This window comes from Lytechinus variegatus, chromosome 8 (assembly GCF_018143015.1).
Source record: "Lytechinus variegatus isolate NC3 chromosome 8, Lvar_3.0, whole genome shotgun sequence".
NCBI lineage: Eukaryota > Metazoa > Echinodermata > Echinoidea > Temnopleuroida > Toxopneustidae > Lytechinus > Lytechinus variegatus.
This window is the reverse complement of record NC_054747.1, coordinates 17218501-17234545: the sequence shown is the minus strand read 5'-3', so window position 1 is coordinate 17234545 and position 16045 is coordinate 17218501. Positions and strand designations below refer to the sequence as shown.

Here is a 16045-nt window from a genome sequence, read left to right as displayed (position 1 = left end):
CCCCCTCTCTTATTTGTATCTGCTTTTCACCCTCTTAATCTCCCCTAGCTCTCTTTCTCACACACTCATACATGCATACACACCCTCACCTACTCTCCCTCTCTCACATTCGATCAGCCCCTAGTCTGCTTTTCAAAAGGGTCTGAATGTGCAGCCTACTCATGCCTTGTGTACTGAAGGCCCTCTCGCCGAATTGAGACAGCAAGTTTTTTATGTGCTAGTCTTTGCTTGGAGACCCACTTTTAGATCAAAGTTTCAATCAGGGTCTGTGTCTGAAGACTACAAGTCCCCCTCCCTCTCTCCCCCCCTCTCTTTCTCTTGCCCTCCCTCTCCCTTCCCCTCCCTGTCTCCCTATCTGTATATATCAATGTAATAGTACTTCTCAACAACTTTTTCACTTTTTTGTATTCATTGAATTAGTTTGTTACTTACTGTTCATCATGCATAACAGAATTCAAATGCCCTATTGCTATACGAGATTATACACCCCTTCATACATACCTCAACCGTAAGCTGAGCAGCACTTTACATCCGATTATCCGCTTCTCAGTCTATATAGCTCTCTCTCTCCCCCTCTCTCTCACACACACACACATAAACCCACCACACCCACACACACGCTCTCACACACACACACCCAAACTCTCCCCGCGTGGTCTCTCTCTGCTTTTAATCCTCTTTAGCTCTCTTTCCCACTCTCTCCTCCTCCCCCTCTCTCTCACACATTATATACACATGCACCCACTCCTACTAGCCCCCCCCTCTCTCTCTCTCAGAGCCCTACTCTCTATATCATTTTCCTCTCCCTACCCCCCCCTGTTACACCCACAAATGTAATAATCGCCCACAAATGTAATAACGCCCACAAATGTAATAACACTTTACCCACAAATGTAATAACGCCCACAAATGTAATAACACTTTACCCACAAATGTAATAATTTCACCCACAAATGTAATAATGCACTTTACCCACAAATGTAATAATTTTTGATCGCCCACAAATGTAATAATGACTTTACCCACAAATGTAATAAATTTGAAGGGATTTTTTGCAAATCCGTTCTAAGCTAAAATCGTATAATAATGCGTTCATTTAGCACAAACGTGCAAAGTCTCATTTCCCGACCCGGTTAATTAACAAATTATAATAAAAATCCAAAGTCTTTATTCCAGACCCGGTTGTTTCAAAATAATAATATGAGCCCAAAGTCTTTATTCCAGACCCGGTTGTTTCAAAAATTATAATATAAATCCAAAGTCTTTATTCCAGACCCGGTTGTTTCGAAAATAATAATATGAGCCCACAGTCTTTATTCCAGACCCGGTTGTTTCAAAAATTATAATATAAATCCAAAGTCTTTTTCCAGACCCTGTTCTTTCGAAAATAATAATATGAGCCCAAAGTCTTTATTCCAGACCCTGTTCTTTCAAAAATAATAATATGAGCCCAAAGTCTTTATTCCAGACCCGGTTGTTTCAAAAATTATAATATAAATCCAAAGTCTTTTTCCAGACCCTGTTGTTTAAAAAATTATAATATAAATCCAAAAATCTTTTTCCAGACCCGGTTGCTTAGAAAATAATAATATAAGTCCAAAGTCTTTTTCCAGACCCTGTTGTTTCAAAAATCATGATATGAATCCACAATCTTTTTTCCAGACCCGGGTGTTTAAAAAAAAATCATGATATAAATCCAAAGTCTTTTTTCCAGACCCGGTTATTTCAAAAATTATAATTTTAGTCCCAAATGAGATACATTAATGATATTCCAGTGGAATAAAAATGAGAATCGAGCTTATTCTTTTCTCCAGACGCTAATGGTAAATTGAAAATCAAGCATAGTCTTTGCTCCAGACCCGGTAACTAAAAGCTGAAACTTTATAGTAATGTGTTTATATGGCACATAAATGCGAAATCTTTTTTCCTGACCCGGTTAATTAAAAAATTATAATTTAAGTCCAAAGTCTTTTTTCCAGACCCATTTATTTCAAAAATTATAATAATTATAAAAAAACAAAGACCCACGATCCTATTTATGTTGAATAACATGGAAATGTAGCTTAGTCTTTCTGTCAGACCCAGTTATAAAAGTCATTAAAAACACAACAACAACAAAACAAAGACCCTGCAACCATTAAAGGTCAAGTCCACCTCAGAAAAATGTTGATTTGAATCAATAGAGGAAAATCAGACAAGCACAATGCTGAAAATTTCATCAAAATCGGATGTAAAATAAGAAAGTTCAGACATTTCAAAGTATTGTTTATTTTTAACAAAATAGTTATATGAACGAGCCAGCTACATCCATATGAGAGAGTCGATGATGTCACTCACTCACTCTTTCTTTTGGTTTTCATTGTTTGAATTATACATTATTTCAATTTTTACGAATTTGACGATTAGGACCTCCTTGCCTAAAGCACAAAATGTTAAAATAATAAATCTCCACGTGTTGCAGGGAGGAATGAAACTTCATTTCACATGACAATGACGAGAAAATGAAAATATTTCATATTTCATTTAAGAAAATACAAAAGAAATAGTGAGTGATGTCATCAGTTCCTCATTTGCATACCGACCGAGATGTGCATATAACTGTTTTGCGAAATGAAGCGAAACATTAAAATGCCATAACTTTCTTATTTTACATCCGATTTTGATGAAATTTTCAGTGTTATGCTTGTTGATTTTTTCTCTTTTTATTCATATCAAGTTTTTGTTGGGGTGGACTTGTCCTTTAAAAAAATAATTTTTCTTTGAAAAAACCTAAATAACAAAACATTAAAATACATATGAAAAAAAAACTGAGAAATAAGATATCAGTAAACAATAGGGGATTACTTCCCGAAAACGATAAAGTTGTTGATTGACGATCTATGATATATTATATAAAAGAAAAACATTCTAACAAGAGGGGATAACCATTCCATTCCATGTTTTTATTTGGCAATAAGTCATGATTGACAATTTTTGCCACCCACTGTATGAGAAGTAGGGTAACAATTTTATTTAGTATTATTTTTATTACTTCTTTTTGTCTCACCTGCATAGCAGAGTGAGACTATAGGCGCTGCTTTTCCGACGGCGACGGCGGCGGCGGCGTCAACATCAAATCTTAACCTAAGGTTAAGTTTTTGAAATGACATCATAACTTAGAAAGTATATAGACCTAGTTCATGAAACTTGGCCATGAGGTTAATCAAGTATTACTTAACATCCTATTAAAGTTTCACGTCACATGACCAAGGTCAAAGGTCATTTAGGGTCAATGAACTTAGACCATGTTGGGGGAATCAACATCAAAATCTTAACCTGAGGTTAAGATTTTGAAACCATGTTTAATGCTTTGTTATACGTTTGTCGGAAATATCATCATAACTTAAGAAATATATAGACCTAGTTCATTAAACTTGGACATAAGGTTAATCATGTATTACAAAACATCCTGCATGAGTTTTACGTGACATGACCAAGGTCAAAGGTCATTTAGGGTCAATGAACTTTGGCCGATTTGGGGGTATCTGATGAATTACAATCAAAACTTAAAAAGGTTTTGGATCTGATTCATGAAACTTGGACATAATAGTAATCAAGTATCACAAAACATCCTGGGCAAGTTTCAGGTCACATGGTCAAGGTCAAAGGTCATTTAGGGTCAATGAACTTTGGCCGAATTGTTTTTTTTTTGTTGAATTACCATCATAACTTTGAAAGTATGTTGGTCTAGTTCATAAAACTTGGACATAAGAGTAATCAAGTATCACTGAACATCCTGTGTGCATTTTAGGTCACATGACCAAGGTCAAAGGTCAATGAACTTTGGCCATAATGGGAGTATCTGTTGAATTACCATCATAACTTTGCAAGTTTATTGATCTGACTTTTGAAACTTGGACATAAGAGTAATAAAGTATCACTAAATATCCTGTGCAAGTTTCAGGTCACATGATCAAGGTCAAAGGTCATGTGAGGTCAATGAATTTTGGCCACATTGGGGGTATTTGTTGAATTACCATCCTATCTCTGTAAGTGTATTGGTCTAGTTCATAAAACGTGGAAATAAGAGTAACCAAGTATCACTTAACATCTTGTGCGAGTTATAGTAGTTTTCAAAGTCAGCACTGCTGCTATGTTGAATCGCGTGATGCAGGTGAGACGGTCAGAGGCATTCCACTTGTTTATTATTATTATTTCTTGTATATTCATTCCTTTTTTTATGAAAAGAAAAACACAAAACCTTTAAATACATATAAAACAAAAAACTGAGGAATAAGATATCAGCACACAATATGGGGATTACTTCCCGTAAACGATAAGGTTGTTGATCGACGATCTGTGAGATATTATATAAAAGAAAATCATTCTAGCAAGAGGGGATAAAGTTTTAACAAGTTCTTCGGTACTTTAAATTTTCAGTGTACCAAGCACCATTTGTAATATATTCAGCATTTTTTTTATTAGTTACAATTCCAATAATCTCAGTGGCCTAAGATATATTTTCTGTGGTTATATTGACCCGTTAAGTAAAGAGAGAGAGAGAGAGAGGATTTATGTGATCAAGAAGTGATAAGATAGGAAAAAAACTGATTTGAAATGACTGAAAGAGAGACAGGCAAAGAAAGAAGAGCCCCCTCCCACACCCGTACCAGAGTTACGGAGTTAGGCTGTCCCGTCGGTGGATTCAGGTCCATCAACATCTTGAGGTTTAATCTTTCCAGGGGGCAAACGTGTGTGGGTGTGTGTGTTTGAGTTTTGTCAGACGTGTCTCAATCAGATATGATTATTTACGTCTGGGACCGACCTTTAACGTCACCATCCGAAAGACGTGACAAGGGCTCGAACCTCGAACCTCTGCATCAATTTATAACTTCCCCACATAGCTTTGATTACAGGCGCACGCCACAACGCCCAGTCTTTAAATATGGTGTAGTCTTTGCTCTCAACCCATGCAGTTATTTCAAAATAGGAAATTATTAGAAACGATAAAAACAGACAAACAATATCAACAAAGACGCCACAATATCATTGATGTAGAATAACGTTTTTGTTGTTGTTATTTTGGGCTTTTAAGGCGCGTACCATTCAGATCTGAATATTTACACCTTTTATTAATTTGACGTTTTTGTGGTATTCAATTCAATTCAATTTTATTCATTTCACTTCCATCAAACAAAAACAAGTTGTATACCAACTTACGGTATGCCTTATCAAAGGGTTTTATAGTTTGGGAGATGCTGGTGTCTAAGTTTTTAGATTAATCTTTTGCTCAATTTGTATTTTAAGAGAACTGGATGTGGGATAAAGACAACTCTCTAAACCCAAGCATTTTAACTGGGTTTAATTTTAAAGATTGGTCTTAGCTTTGATTTTTTCAATATTTGTTTATCTTATAAATAGCTGGGTCTAGACGAAGGTCTAAGCATAATAATAATGTTATTCAACAGGAATAAGAATATGACAAAGTCTTATGTTTTTAAGATTGCTTGAATTAATTTGTAAATGACTGGGTCTGGAATAGAGACAACGCTCTAAACATGTGCTTTTGTACTTGGTCTTAATTTGGAGGATTGTTGGTTCTTAGATTCGTTGTTGGGGTTGGGTTTTATTGTTTTTTTTTATTCTTTAAATAATTGTGTCTGGAGGAAAGTCTACAATCGATCTCCATGTTATTCCACAGTAGTTAGATTATTGAGTATTTGTTTTAGACAATTTTATTTTTAAATAATGACCAAGTCTGGAAAATGGACGTTTTCTTTGCAAATGCATAACTACAATGTTTTGTAGGGGTCTTAGTATTATTATACAAAAGAATCTGGGTGTGGGGTACAGACATATTTTTTACTGGGTATAAATTTAAAAAATTGGTTTTAGATTTGATTTTGTTTTTTAATTAATTTCTTAGATAACCTGGTCTGGAGGAAAGAGTACGTTTTACAACTCATGTTATTCCAAGAGAATATGATAGGGTCTTATGTAAGATTTTTTTTTCGTAATTTTTGTAATGATTAGGTCTGGAATAAAGACAACATTCTAAACCTCTTTTTAAGAACATGTTCTTAGGTTCAAGGATTGCTTGGTATTAGATTTGGAGTTATTTATATTTTTACTCTTAGCCTTATTTTGAAAAACAAATGACTGGGTCTGGCTGAAAGACTACGCTATATGTCCATGTTATCCAGTATTAATAAGATTATGGGGTCTTTATACGGTTTTTGTTGTTGTTGTATTGTTATTTACAATTTTTGAATAACAAGGTTTGGAGAAAAGGCTAAGCTCAATTTTCTTTTTTTCCACTGGAATATCATTATGGTATCTTAGTTTGGACTTATATTATAATTTTTGAAATAACTGGGTCTGGAAAAAAGACTTTGGACTTACATTATAATTTTTTAAACTACTGCGTCTGGAAAAAGACTGGACTTTTGTGCATATGAAGGCATTACTATATAGGGTTTTAGTTTAGTTTTAAATAACCGGGTCTGGAGAAAAGACTATGCTTGATTCTCAATTTACTCATAGCTCGTATATTCACAATACGTTCAGTATAATTTAAAACAACAACAAAGACTTTGATTCCACCAGTTTTAATTAACTGGGTCTGGAGAGAAGACTAGGCTCGATTCTCATTTTTATTCCACCGGAACATCATTATCGTATCTTAGTTTGGACTTATATCATAATATTTGAAACAATCGGGTCTGGAATAAAGACTTTGGACTTATATTATTATTTTTTAAACAACCGGGTCTGGAATAAAGACTTTGGATTTATATTATAATTTTTGAAACAACAGGGTCTGGAATAAAGACTTTGGATTTATATTATAATTTTTTAAACAACCGGGTCTGGAGAAAAGACTTTGGACTTATATTTTCATTTTTGAAACAATCGGGTCTGGAATAAAGACTTTGGATTTATGTTATAATTTTTGAAACAACAGGGTCTGGAAAAATACTTTGGATTTATATTTTAATTTTTGAAACAACCGGGTCTGGTGAAAAGACTTTGGGCTCATGTTATTATTTTTTAAACAACCGGGTCTGGAATAAAGACTTTGGACTTATATTATTATTTTTTAAACAACCGGGTCTGGAATAAAGACTTTGGATTTATATTATAATTTTTGATACAACCGGGTCTGGAATAAAGACTTTGGGCTCATATTATTATTTTTTAAACAACCGGGTCTGGAATAAAGACTTTGGATTTATATTATCATTTTTGAAACAACCGGGTCTGGAATAAAGACTTTGGATTTATATTATAATTTTTTAAACAACCGGGTCTGGAATAAAGACTTTGGGCTCATATTATTATTTTTTAAACAACCGGGTCTGGAATAAAGACTTTGGATTTATATTATAATTTTTTAAACAACCAGGTCTGGAATAAAGACTTTGGATTTATATTATAATTTTTTAAACAACCGGGTCTGGAATAAAGACTTTGGATTTATATTATAATTTTTTAAACAACCGGGTCTGAAGAAAAGACATTGGACTTATCATTTTTTAAACAATCGGGTCTGGAATAAAGACTTTAGGCTCATATGATTTTTTTTTAAACAATCGGGTCTAAAAAAAGACTTTGGACTTATATTAATATTTCTTAAACAACAGGGTCTGGAATAAAGACTTTGGATTTATATTATAATTTTTGAAACAACAGGGTCTGGAATAAAGACTTTGGATTTATATTATAATTTTTTAAACAACCGGGTCTGGAGAAAAGACTTTGGACTTATATTTTCATTTTTGAAACAATTGGGTCTGGAATAAAGACTTTGGATTTATGTTATAATTTTTGAAACAACAGGGTCTGGAAAAATACTTTGGATTTATAGTTTAAATTTTGAAACAACCGGTCTGGTGAAAAGACTTTGGATTTATATTAAATTTTTGAAACAACCGGGTCTGGAGAAAAAACTTTGGACTTATATTTTCATTTTTGAAACAATCGGGTCTGGAATAAAGACTTTGGATTTATATTATAATTTTTTAAACAACCGGGTCTGGAGAAAAGACTTTGGACTTATATTATCATTTTTGAAACAATCGGGTCTGGAATAAAGACTTTGGATTTATGTTATAATTTTTGAAACAACAGGGTCTGGAAAAATACTTTGGATTTATATTATAATTTTTGAAACAACCGGGTCTGGTGAAAAGACTTTGGATTTATATTAAATTTTTGAAACAACCGGGTCTGGAGAAAAAACTTTGGACTTATATTATCATTTTTGAAACAATCGGGTCTGGAATAAAGACTTTGGATTTATGTTATAATTTTTGAAACAACAGGGTCTGGAAAAATACTTTGGATTTATATTTTAATTTTTGAAACAACCGGGTCTGGTGAAAAGACTTTGGGCTCATGTTATTATTTTTGAAACAACCGGGTCTGGAATAAAGACTTTGGACTTATATTATTATTTTTTAAACAACCGGGTCTGGAATAAAGACTTTGGATTTATATTATCATTTTTGAAACAACCGGGTCTGGAATAAAGACTTTGGGCTCATATTATTATTTTTTAAACAACCGGGTCTGGAATAAAGACTTTGGATTTATATTATTATTTTTGAAACAACCGGGTCTGGAATAAAGACTTTGGATTTATATTATAATTTTTGAAACAACCGGGTCTGGAATAAAGACTGTGGGCTCATATTATTATTTTTTAAACAACCGGGTCTGGAATAAAGACTTTGGATTTATATTATAATTTTTGAAACAATCGGGTCTGGAATAAAGACTTTGGACTTATATTATTATTTCTTTAAACAACCGGGTCTGGAATAAAGACTTTGGATTTAGATTATAATTTTTGAAACAACAGGGTCTGGAAAAAGACTTTGGATTTATATTATAATTTTTTAAACAACCGGGTCTGGAGAAAAGACATTGGACTTATCATTTTTTAAACAATCGGGTCTGGAATAAAGACTTTAGGCTCATATGATTATTTTTTAAACAATCGGGTCTGGAATAAAGACTTTGTACTTATATGATTATTTTTTAAACAACCGGGTCTGGAATAAAGACTTTGGATTTATATTATAATTTTTGAAACAACCGGGTCTGGAATAAAGACTTTGGATTTATATTATAATTTGTTAATTAACCGGGTCAGGAAAAGAGACTTTGCACTTTAGTGCTATATGAACGCATTACTATACGATTTTAGTTCAGAACGGATTTGCCAAAAATCCCTTCAAATTTATTACATTTGTGGGTAAAGTCATTATTACATTTGTGGGCGATCAAACATTATTACATTTGTGGGTAAAGTGCATTATTACATTTGTGGGTGAAATTATTACATTTGTGGGTAAAGTGTTATTACATTTGTGGGCGTTATTACATTTGTGGGTAAAGTGTTATTACATTTGTGGGCGTTATTACATTTGTGGGCGTTATTACATTTGTGGGTGCAACACCCCCCCCCTATCTCTTGATATCAATCTTATTTCTTTCCATTCTGTTGAATTCATTGTATGAATTAGTTTGCACAGTTTAGTCATAACCGGATTTAAATCCTCAATTGCTTTTTCATGATTCCACCATTACACGACCCTTAACATTTTTACCATACAACTCTTGTTCAATAGTTTTGTACAGTGTTGTCATGTATTCAAATTCGAAATGCTTTATAAAACACTTAAAAGTTTTAGAAGTAATAAATGCTTTGAGTTGAATAATATATATATATATATATATATATATATATATATATATATGTATGTATGTATGTGATTACGAACTGGTGATTGACAGAAATTGTAAAAATGCGTAATTAACGGAGCGAAAAAAATCTTTTTTTGGATATGATGTTGTGTTATCATTCCAATTTAATTCCTTAACCTAGAAAATAGATTTTAAAAATATATGACATGAGCATAGGTAGTCACCATTCTATTTTCTTTTATTACCAGCATTATCATATAATTTTCAAAGTTATTATTATTATGATGATGATGATGATGAAGATGATGATGATGATCTTCGAATTTGACGAAGATAAGACAAAAGTTGCGACCATCATCTTCATACCCATTATTATCTTTATTATGATCCTTTATGCATAAGACGAAAACCAATTAATTGATTATAATAATAGTAATAATAATAGGGTATTTATATTGCGCACATATCCACCTTGTTAGGTGCTCAAGGCGCTCCTATATTTATTTGATTATATTGTTTACTTCTGCAATCACATCATTCGTATATAATACATTTTCCATAACATAACAAACATAGTATATTGAGAACTTTTTTGGCATGAATCATAACTAAGTGTACTAAAATTATCATTACAAACAAAACTGATCTCATACCAAATTAGTTAACATTTACAATTTGCAGGAGAAGGATTGTCATCATAAGCAGCTTGCTTGAAAAAATGACAACCCCAGGTTAAAACTCATTGATTAATATATTACATTAATACAGCAGAATCGATATACAGTACATTTCATGAAAAACAACAGTAATGTATATTACCCCGCTAAGCTAGGCGTTCATAGCGCGCACAGCTTTTTAAGGAATTACTTCCTACCGGTACCCATTTACCTTACCTGGGTTGAGTGCAGCACATTGTGGATCAGTTTCTTGCAGAAGGAAACTACGCCATGGCTGGGATTCGAACACACGACCCTCTGTCTCAAAGTCCGGAGACTAATCCACTGGGCCACAACGCTCCAAAGCAAAATGTATCATTGTTGTGTATAAACCTTGAGGATTTTGGATGAATTCGAAATTTCATTCCGTTCTGTTTTTTTTTTAATTAGTTGGACACATAATTAATATAGGCCCGTATTCTGAAGTCAGGTTTAACTTAGACCACGGTCTAATTACTCTGTGCTAAAATTATGGGGAGCCAAAATTCAAAATTTCTGTCTATATCCAGGGACCAGTCCATGGAGGATTATTCTATTGTAACAGGCCTGGGGTGCTGAGCATTGTCACAGCACCCTCAGCACCCACAATCCTCCATGGCCAGGTCCATGTTAATATTGTATATGTTTCTTAATTTTACTATTTTGCTTCATAATTAAAAAAAAATCAATGTTTCAAAATACTTCAGTTATCATTCCCAGACAATCATGACCAATTTAAGTGTCATATGAGTTAATAGATTGGATGTGTACTGCATGTTAGCAATTTGTGCCCCAATTTGCTATCCATCATATGCCATATTGGAAAGGCAGTACTAGTACCATACCTTGGTCACATTTATTTACGGCGGCCGTACGGCGAGTCGAAAACAGCCGTTTTAACATTTATTTGTACCAACTACATATAGGTGGTTTTTAGTTAAAAATGAATAAAACGGCCGTTTTCGACTCGCCGTACGGCCGCCGTAGAACAAATGTGACCAAGGTATAACGATGTTCTCTTGATCTTATTTCGTTTTTTCATCAATTGTGACTCTCCATATACGGCCTTGCGCTCTCGTATAGAAAACCCCGTATACAGATTGAAAAGAAAACAACTCTGAATAGATTGAGCCTTGTATTCATTGTTCACTTATTGAACGTTGTGAGTACTCGCAGGTTCTTGATGTGTGCTAGCAATGCCAACAATAGCTTTCACTCCTCCTATATCCTTGTATATACCAATTATTACCACTGCCAGTAAATAAAAAAGTAGGGGTTTGTTTTGGTCTCGTTTCCCTTTTCTTCACACTTCTTTAAAGGCATAGGTTAACATTTCAAAAGTATTATTTGTTGAAATACTGTACTTTGATTCATGTTGCAAGTTCATATATATAGTACATACATATTACATTATTCACGTGAAGGAAAACAAATGCACATGAAGACAAAATTATAAATTTCGTGCACACACCCTTTTTTGACTGAAGATCATCATAATCTTCTGGAGAGATATAGCACATGTTGGTGTATTGGATGAAATTAAAGTTGGTGTTTTCGTTCACTTTGAATATATCACTTTTAAGCAATTATATTTTTTTCTGGGCTTTATTTCTATTACACGTATTCGAAGAAATAGCTTTGTTTAAAGTCGAATCAGTTGACTTCAGCAATAAGAGTAGCTATTTTTGTTTCTTGGAGTAAAACATCTTGGAGTAAAAATGTTCCGAATGATATAATAAAGGCCACGGTGGGGTTTGGTCCATGTTGCATAGTTGTGCTTACGTAATGTTCCTTACTGTATTGGAAAGAGTGCATTAATTGTTACACAGTGTCTTCTCATTTTGTATAAATGCTCAGTGTGCTCACAGTATGTTCACTGATGTGTCCATCGTGTGAATTCACGGTGTGTTGCTATAAGTGCACTCTGTGTTCGCAATGTCCCTGTTCACAGAGTATCATCATACAATGCTAGGTATTCAAAAGACATGTATCGCAGTAAAACTGCTTTTATACAGGATATCAAATATACATGGTAAGAAAAATACAGAGACGATTAGAATTATTCACATACGTTCGCACAGTAAATTATTGATAAAAGATGAATGATAGATTATAATGAAACTTTAAAAAACACGATTCACAATTGCTAAAAGCATGTTTATGAATTAAACGTTATATAAGAATGTTCAAACTATTTGAGTTGTGATTTGTAATATTTGTTAAGCACACGTACAAGATTAATGAGGGCATTGTCTCTTAATCTGTTGGTCTTGTATTTGAATTGTGCATATTTGTTTGCATTTCGAAGAAAATTATTGCTTCTATTTGAGGAGGTAACCAAGACTGACATAAGTTATGTAAGTCCACTGTATATATTCACAGTGTGTTTACATGCAGTGCGTTCACATGTAGTGAACTTTATGTGAAGATGTCATACAAACTGTTAAATATGCTCAAATTCGACAGTGTGAAGATGATTCCATATTGTGGACACCTCACTTATTACGTTGGCGAGAGAGGGAGAGAGAGAGAGAGAGAGGGAGGGGGAGCCATTGGCGGCGGAAGCCAAAAATTTTAGGAGGGGACAACCAAAAAAATTTTGACAAGTAAAAAAAAAAAAAAAAAAAGTTCTCAACCCAAAAAATTTTAGGGGAGAAGGCGTAGGAAAATAAATTGAAAAGCATCAGTAACAAATTTAGGGGGGGGGACCGTCCCCCCTCCTTCCGCCGCCTATGGGGGGAGCTATGGAGGAAAGGCGGGAGAATACGACATCTTGGAAGTTGGATAGGCCCTCTGGCATGTTTGGAGATAGGGAAAGCTTTTTCGACGAAATACTAATTCAAAACAAATATATAAATTTAATGAAGGCCAATTTGTTCGAAATTGTTATTACGTTGGCGAAAGAAATCGGTCCATTCTTTATTCTTTTATTCAGTTACGAAACGATTCGCGTTGGAGCTAGGCTATTGTACTACGCAGTATACTTGCATCCTTTTAATGTCCCGTGGCTTTATTTATGGGTCATTTATCATTGATACCGAGAGCTCTATGCATGTTTATGTCCAGGAAATTAATATTTTGTGTAATACTATAGGTCAATACACATGCACTTGTGATTCGACGCATCCTTGAATGACAAGTCCACCTCAACAAAAACTTGATTTGAATAAAAAGAGAATAATTCAGCAAGCATAGTACTGAAAAATTTCATCAAAATCGGATGTAAAATAAGAAAGTTATGGCATTTTAAAGTTTCGCCTATTTTCAGGAAAATAGTTATATATGACCTCAAATGCCCTCTTTGAGAAGTGGGAATGAAAATTGAATTCTTTCAAAGTGAAATTCCTTTTTATTGGCTTCTCAATTTTCAAAGAGACAAAATAGAACCTTGGTGCGATGGCGCCTTTTTTTTTGGGGGGGGGTGCTCCTGTTCAATATCATTGATCCATGCCTATTTATAGACCACTGAACCGTTCTCTACATATGTTGTAGCACAAAAAAATCATACAAATAGCTATAGGTTATGAAAAAAAGTAAAATGTATAGTGACATATATGATTGCGGAGACATTTTCATGGAGTATATACCAATGATGTTTTTCAAAATTGGGGTTACAAAACGTTTTTGCACTGTTTGAGATGTTACTCCAATCATCAACAAACACTAAAAGTAGGCATTTCTATTGAAACATTTTGAAAACTGTTTAGATCAAACATCATGAATTCGATATCGTTTAATATTATTTCAAAAATCCCTCGAGGCCTTTCGGAAGTGTTTAAATAACGTTATGTGCCAAAGGGACTAGAAATAACAAAATAAATCAAATAGATACTAAAGCCATTGCAGTCTAGCCTGCATTATGCAATCAGTGTCATTTTTGTGACATTAGACAATCTTTTTTTCTAATTTCCCTACCTTCTATATATATGATTGTCAAGCGGAATGATGACCCTGTCAATTCATTACTGAATAAGAATAATCGTTTTGCTTCTAATGGTTTATATAAGATTGGAAGGCGTACGGAGAAGGGTACTATACAAGCAGATTTATTAATGCATTGTAATCAGCCATGTCATAATTGTCTTATTCTTGATACACCTTTCAGTGTGGACTGCAGCAAGTACAAACTTCTGCTGCCTGGCTGAAAATCTGAAGAATCCGTGGATATGCAACTATTTCGTTAGAGTATCAGGGTATATAAATCTGACACATTGGTTAAGATTCGATGTTGACACTACCACAGCGCTCCTGTCGGAAAAGTGATGCATCACATGACTGGGATGATAAAACCTCGTTCAGTTGCGCAAAATTTAAATATTTTGATGACAGCCCTGAATAAGCTAGAATTTGAAGTTATGACAGGGATATCAACATTCGTTTGCCTCAATCGGTTCTTCCGCACAGGAGACTGTTTTCATGCAATACGAGACTGCCATTATTGCTCTTTTTGAAAATACAGCCCTCTAATTAAATATAATCTGCCCGAAAAGTATTCAAATTTTGAGGTACGAGGTTTTGGTGCCGGGTAAAAATGGCAGAAGTAAAAATGGCAGAGGTAATAATGGCAGAGGTAAAAATGGCAGAGGTAAAAATGTCAGAGGTAAAAATGGCAAAGGTAAAAATGGCAGAGGTAAAAATGGCACGAAGACTCAGAGACTGATACCACACATACCGATCATCTACAGAAATGGACATCACCCACCTCTCCCACACACAGACAAACACACAACCACCCACGCTCCTAACGCAGAAACACTGATACACACACCCATCATCTACAAAAACGGACACCCTCTTACCCCCCCCACACACACCCCACCCACCCACACTTCATGCAAACACCTACGCACACTTCCACATACACACACACACCCATCATCTGTAAAAACGGACACCCTCTTACCTCCCCCCACCCACCCACACTTCATGCAAACACCTACGCACACTTCCACATACACACACACACACCAATCATCCATAAAAACGGACACCCTCTTACCTCCCCCCACACACCCCACACACCCCCACCCACCCACACTTCATGCAAACACCTAGGCACACTTCCACACACACACACGCACACATCTCATGCATCATTAACACTATTTTGTGGGGTATACACACTCGAAACACAATTACTCCCACTTCTCTGCTCGAAGCATTTAAAAAATAAACATGGACAGCCTCTCAGCAGGTTGTTTGCAAATCTTAATTTTTATTTAAAAAATCTATCTAATGAGAAGGCATGATGGTGTATGGTTTCATATAAAACCACTTCAAATATAAAATTATATTCCATCAAATAGTTGTTCATTCAGCCACTTAGTACTGACAATTTCATAATAAAACTCTAGGCATCAAAATCCTATAACTTTAATGAATAGGCATGATGTATTACTATTAAAGCACTTCTAAAAATATTGCATCTACATTTACCTCACTTCGCCTGAGTACTATTTTGCTCCTTTTCAAGAGCCTCAAAGCCTGTAATGAAAATGAAAATCCATATTTTATCGTTCGAAATAGACATGAATGAAATACTTCAAAAATTTGTGTTGCCCAATTGATCATGGGCCCAGCAGCCGCTGTGCAGCGCCAGACCGACAAGGTTAATCGTTAAACGCCAAACATGGTAGCAGCATCTCGCGGCCGGGGTTCGA

The 16045-nt window shown here is 34.5% G+C and overlaps 1 protein-coding gene across 1 annotated transcript in view; it reads left to right on the top strand.

Annotated features, from left to right (window-relative positions):
• LOC121420066 overlaps window positions 1-16045 on the top strand; it is a 178447-nt gene that overhangs the window by 1720 nt on the left and 160682 nt on the right. The window lies entirely within an intron of this gene.